This window comes from Mus caroli, unplaced genomic scaffold (genome assembly GCF_978045245.1).
Source record: "Mus caroli unplaced genomic scaffold, Mus_caroli_1 scaffold_2, whole genome shotgun sequence".
Taxonomy (NCBI): Eukaryota; Metazoa; Chordata; class Mammalia; order Rodentia; family Muridae; genus Mus; species Mus caroli.
This window is the reverse complement of record NW_028227257.1, coordinates 26,913,995-26,920,039: the sequence shown is the minus strand read 5'-3', so window position 1 is coordinate 26,920,039 and position 6,045 is coordinate 26,913,995.

Below are 6,045 nucleotides of genomic sequence, written 5' to 3'. Positions count from 1 at the left end.
ACCTCTCTTAAGTGTGTGTGAGACCCGGAGTTTCATCTCTGGCATCACACACACACACACAAACGAAAGGAAAAAGAAGCTTGTCTGTGATCCCAACACTCACGATGAAGATCAGACAGGCATATCTCTGAGTTTGAGTCCAGTTTGCTCTACAGAGTGAGTTCCAGGACAGCCAGGGCTACACAGAGAAACCCTGTCTCGAAAAACAAAACAAAACAAAACAAAACAAAACAAAACAAAACAAAACAAAAGAAGAAGCCTTGAGGTGGGATCTGATTTGAAGGAGGCCACAATGACTGAAAAAGGTTCTGATTAGAGGTTCTGATTATGTCTTGAGCTGAGGAGCAGGGTGCACAGAGCCCCACTAGATTGTGTTCCAAGCAGGATGGGGGAGCATCGGTGTTTGGGTCGTCCGAGGAAAGGATGCCAAGAAGGAGTTAGTCATATGAGATTTGAGGGCAATGATTGTGCGGGATGGAGCTGGAGGGAATGATATAGTCCCTTAGTCTGACACCTGGGGTGGGTGGAGACCAAGAGCACTGGAGGTGGGGCATCCTGAAACCCAGGGTCTCTACACAGTGGTTTAAATAGGCTGATTGGGCAGGGAATGCGGCTCAGAAATGGAGTGTTTGCCGAGCATGTACAAGACCCTGGGTTCAACTTGTAGTATTCCCCCAAAAGATACAAAACAAAACAAAGAAACAAAAACAACCGGGGTCTGATTAATACAGAAAAGATCATGCTTACACAGGAAGGTAATAAAGACACAAAGGGAACTTTAAAAGTTCCCTAGAAGAAGCAGGGCTCTCTTCTGTGCTGGGGGATGGTTTCTTAGGAGAATGGATGTGGAGAAGTTGCGTGGGTGCTCGGCCACAGCTGTTTTTAGTTACTGGGCTGCAGGACAACCGCAGCTGCAGGGACTGAGGCTGGTGGCGGATGGAACGAGGGCATCTGTTGATGTGAGGTTCAACGTGGGGGGGGGCCTCTACCCCGGGAGAGCTGCAGGGGGCCTCGAGGGCGCTGACAACTACTCAGCGCTGTGGCTGGGGTGGTAATCACTAACTAGATGGACACACACAGGCAAGGAACTTTCTGCCCACCGTGCTCTCGCTGGCGCCCTCTACCGGCAAAGCTCGGCATTATCTCCTGAGTGCAGGTCTGACGTTGAACTACAGGAGGCCCACCAGGATGAGGAAAATACCCCGTTTCCCTCTCTCTTCCCCTCTCCCTCTCCCCTCCCCCTCCCCCTCCGTCTCCCTCTCCCTCCCTCTCTGCCCCTCCCTCCCTATCAACCTATTTTATCTATTTTGGCAGGGTCTTTCTATTTATCTAAGCTGGCCTCAAACTCTTGAACCTCCTACCTCAGTCTTCTGAGCGTGACTGAGCGTGGGTGTGCACTTGCAGCTGGGAGGCAGCAGCGTGCTAGCTGGTCTCTGGCATTGATAGGCAATCCTGGAGAGATCAGTGAGAGCCCTGGAGAACACAGTGCCCAGCAGAAGAGCCCTGCTTTGGCCAAAATCGAAACTCCCGGCAACCCGGGTGTTTGTTTGTTTTTGTTTTGTTTTTCTTCTTCTTCGTTTTCTTTCTTGTTTTGCTTTGTCTTACCATGTAACCTTGGCTAGTCAGTAGCCTGTCATGTAGTCCAGGCTGGCCTTGAATACGTAGAAGCCTCCTGCCTTGGCTTCCTAAGTGCTAAAGGCATTTGCCACCTTGTCAAGCCCACACAGGATCATAGGAGCTCTAACCTGGTTAGTCTTGAATTTACTATAATAGATGAGGAGGGCTTTGAACTTCCCATCCTTCTGTTTCCACCTCTTAAAGGCTGGGATCACAAACGTGCTCCACCACTCCTGGCATTTGAACAAGCCTTCTGAAGAAAGATCTGAGGGGTGTACCTCCACACACACCCTGAAATGTCGGAGGAGGGATTTAGGGAAACAATAACAGCAACGATATTCGTTCAACCAATAAATCTGCATACCAACCAACCATGTCCCAGGCTCCGGGGCACAGCAAATGAGATAGCCTACTAGGATCGTTAATTCTGGTATTGTGAATCTGAAAGTCTGGCCTAGGAAAAGGAATGTTAACCAGATGGTCAGTCTAGTAAACCAGCGTACAGAGGGGTACCAATAAAGAAGCCAAGTGGTATTTGGATGGCCAATCAGGGGCTTAGTCCGGAGGGCTTCCCTGAGGAAGTGTCATCCATTATGAAGGATGACCAGATGTAAGCTCTGTCAAAGAGGCTAGGTAGAGAGAGGCAGGGTAAAGGCCCCCTGGTGGTGAGGTCTATTATATGTTTGGGACATAGAGGCAGCCAGTAGGAACAGAAGAGACAGAACAAGAAAGGCGGGAGCAGACAGTCCTCTGAGACCTACAGGTGCTGCTGTTTTTACTGAGGAGGCGTGTTTGTAGGAAAGCATTCGAGGAGGTGTCAGGACTAGAGCACAGCGGCTCTCTGGTCCCACAGTCGGCTACGAGTCCCTTTTACCACTCGCTGCCTTTGGGCCATCAGTGTGGGAGGAGATGGGTAGACTGGTCCCACCCTCCAGAACTGCCAGCTTATCGAGTAGGACCCACAGGTGGGAGTAATGAGGTAGAAATTCTAAATGGGCCGGGCGGTGGTGGCGCATGCCTTTAATCCCAGCACTTGGGAGGCAGAGCAGGTGGATTTCTGAGTTCCAGGACAGCCTGGTCTACAGAGTGGGTTCCAGGACAGCCAGGGCTACACAGAGAAACCCTGTCTCAGATAAAAAAAAAAAAAAAAAAAAAAAAAGAAAGAAAAAGAAAAGAAAAGAAAAAAAAAGAAATTCTAAATAGGGCTGGAGAGATGGCTCAGTGTACTGACTGCTCTTCCTGAGGTCCTGAGTTCAATTCCCAGCAACCACATGGTGACTCACAACGATCTGTAAAGGGATCCGTCTGGTGTGTCTGAAGAGAGCAATGGTGTACTCATATACATAAAATACATCAATAAATCTTTTTTAAGAGAAAAGAAATTCTAGAAATATTCTATCGCAGCTGGCATGGTGGTGCCCAACTGTGATCTGAGCATTTGGGAGGCTGAGGCAGGAGGGTTGCAAGTTCCCAAGTCAACCTGGGCTTCATGGTGAGCCCCCATCTCAAGTAAACAAAGAAGGAAGAAAGAGAAAGAAAACAAGCTGGCTTGATGATTGGTGTATTTCAGCCCAGATTTGACTCTGCTTCTCTGGCAGCTGTTTAGACATAGCTGAACAGGTTAAACGCGCAGGCAGGAAGACTTGTTTGTTCAGTGAATTATGCGAGGGAGTGATGTTACAGAAGAGAACATTGTCAAATGTGGTTCAGGGAAAACTTCGAGCTGTACTGCAGTCTCTTCCACAGCAGCACGGGCGTGGCTCTGTGGTGGATCCTGGATTAGAACTTCACTGCCACCACCCCAAAAGAGAGAGAGAGAGAGAGAGAGAGAGAGAGAGAGCGAGAGGGAGAGAGAGAGTGCGAGAGGGAGAGAGCAAGAGGGAGAGAGAGAGAGAGAGAGAGAGAGAGAGAGAGAGAGAGAGAGACAGACTATGCCACAGACAATTAACATCTTCTAGCTCTCGTCTCCACTGTCTCCACTTTTGCTTGTGGATGCCGAGGCCCTCTGAGGCCATAGTTATGGGTCACTGTTTTGCTTTTCGGGGGCAGCCATGATAATCCACAGGCTAGGTTTAAACATTGGAAATGTCTATTTTCACTGTTCTAGAGGCCAGAAGCTGGGGATCATGGAGTCTGTAAGGCTCATCTCTCCAGGCCCGTCTCCATGGCTTGCACATGGTCGTGCTTGCTGTCCTGTGTGCCTAAGCTACTCTGCTGTCCCTGTGAATCCGGGTCTCCAGTTCTTTCAGCAACAGCAGGCAGATGGGCTAGATGGGACGGGAGCCCTTGGGGCTTCCCTCTGTCATTCCATTTGAACTTAGGGTTCAGAGTAGCCTTGGAGTTACCATCCTCCTGCCTCAGCCATCAAGCATGTGACAGCCGCTGGGCTCAGTTATTTAGGTGCCTGGGAATCTTTCTTTCTTATGATTTTACATATGTGCATGTTTACATGTCTGTTACATACGAGTAACATGCAGAGGCCTGAGGAGGGCATTAGGTCTACTGGAGCTGGAGTTACAGATGCTCAGAGCTTCTTGATGGAGGTGCTGGGAACCAAACTCTGGTCTCTGGCAGAGCAGCGGTGCCATCTCTCTCACCTAAGGAGCCGGTTTGTGGTTTTGCTGGTTTGTCTTTTGTTGTTGTTGTGGAGGCTAACCTGGAACCTGGAACTCACTGAGTTGTCAAGGATGACCTTGAACTTGTGACCCTCTAAGGGCTGGAGTTATAGTTCAATCCTGTCTCATCAGCACGGGTGGTGTGATGTGTGTGTGAGAGGCAAGCACTCCATCAGACAGCCACGCCTACCTTTCCTTATCTACAAAAGCAGCCCCTTTCTGAGGTGCCGAGGGTGAGGAGTTGGAGATGTGGATTTGAGGACTATGATTGAACCCATAGCTGGGCTCAGGTTTATTCCATGTGGGCACCCGGGCATCTAGTCATAAAAGAGGAATGAGTAGGGACACTACTCAGAGCTTTGTGGAAACACTGTAAAACTTTGTTCCCTTTTTGTTTTTTGTTTTTAAGTAGTCACATATGACACGCCCCTTATGGCAGCCCTTATTTGTCAGCAGGTAGAATATACATTTTATAGGTTATCCATTGCAGATTCTTTTTTTCAAAACATTTTTTTAAATGTTTTTTTTTTTCTTTTTTTTTTTTCGAGACAGGGTTTCTCTGTGTAGCCCTGGCTGTCCTGGCACTCACTTTGTAGACCAGGCTGGCCTCGAACTCAGAAATCCGCCTGCCTCTGCCTCCCGAGTGCTGGGACTAAAGGCGTGCGCCACCACGCCCGGCTTTAAATGTTTTTTATTTATGTATGAGTACTCTATCTGTATGTACACTTGCATGCCAGAAGAGCACATCAGATCCCATTACAGATGGTTGTGAGCTACCATGTGGTTGCTGGGAGTTGAACTCAGGACTTTTGGAAGAGCAGCCAGTGCTCTTAACCACTGAAGTCATCTCTCCAGCCTGCTTGATTTTTTTGTTTGTTTGTTTGTTTGTGGTTTTCGAGACAGGGTTTCTCTGAGTAGCCCTGGCTGTCCTAGAACTCTCTCTGTACACCAGGATGGCCTCAAACTCAGAAATCCACCTGCCTCTGCCTCCCAAGTGCTGGGATTAAATTTTTTTTAATTTATTTTTATGTACACGGGTGTTTTGACTGCATGAATTTCTATGTGAGGGTATTGGATCCTCTGGATCAGGAGTTACAGATGACTTCGAGCTGCCATGTGGGTACTGGGAATTGAACCTGGGTCCTCTGGAAGAGCAGCCAGTGCTCTTAACTGCTGAGCTATCTCTCCAGCCCTTCATCTCTCCAGCCCCCTTTTAGGGTTTTCAAGACAGGGTTTCTCTGTGTGTAGATCTGGCTATCCTGGAACTTGTTCTTTAGACTAGGCTGGCCTCGAACTCACAGAGACCCACCTGCCTCTTCCTCCCAAGTGCTGGGTTTAAAGGTGAGTACACACACAGTAGGATCTGTGGCATGAAAACAGTAGACATAAGGCAAGGTTCACTCATGAGTACGGCAGGTAAAGCTACTTAATGCTTCTTTTTGTATTATTTATTTACTTATTTTTATGTACTGCTGAAGATGGAAGTCAGGGCCTTGTATATGTCACACACACACACACACACACACACACACACACACACACACACGTGCGCGCACGAAGCTGGCAAACCTGTTTTACTGGGAGCAGAAGGGATTCTATTCACAGAGGTACCCTCCATGGGGGTAGCAGGACACTTTGGCTTGACTTCTGAGATTACACAAAAATGGGATAATTGTCTAACAAAGCCCAACGTAATTTCTAAAGATGTTGTTCTTGTGTTCAAGAATTCTGGCCTTGGGGATGGAGAGATGGCTCAGCAGTTAAGAGCACTGGCTGCTTTTCTAGGAAACCTGGGTTCAATTCCTACCACGTG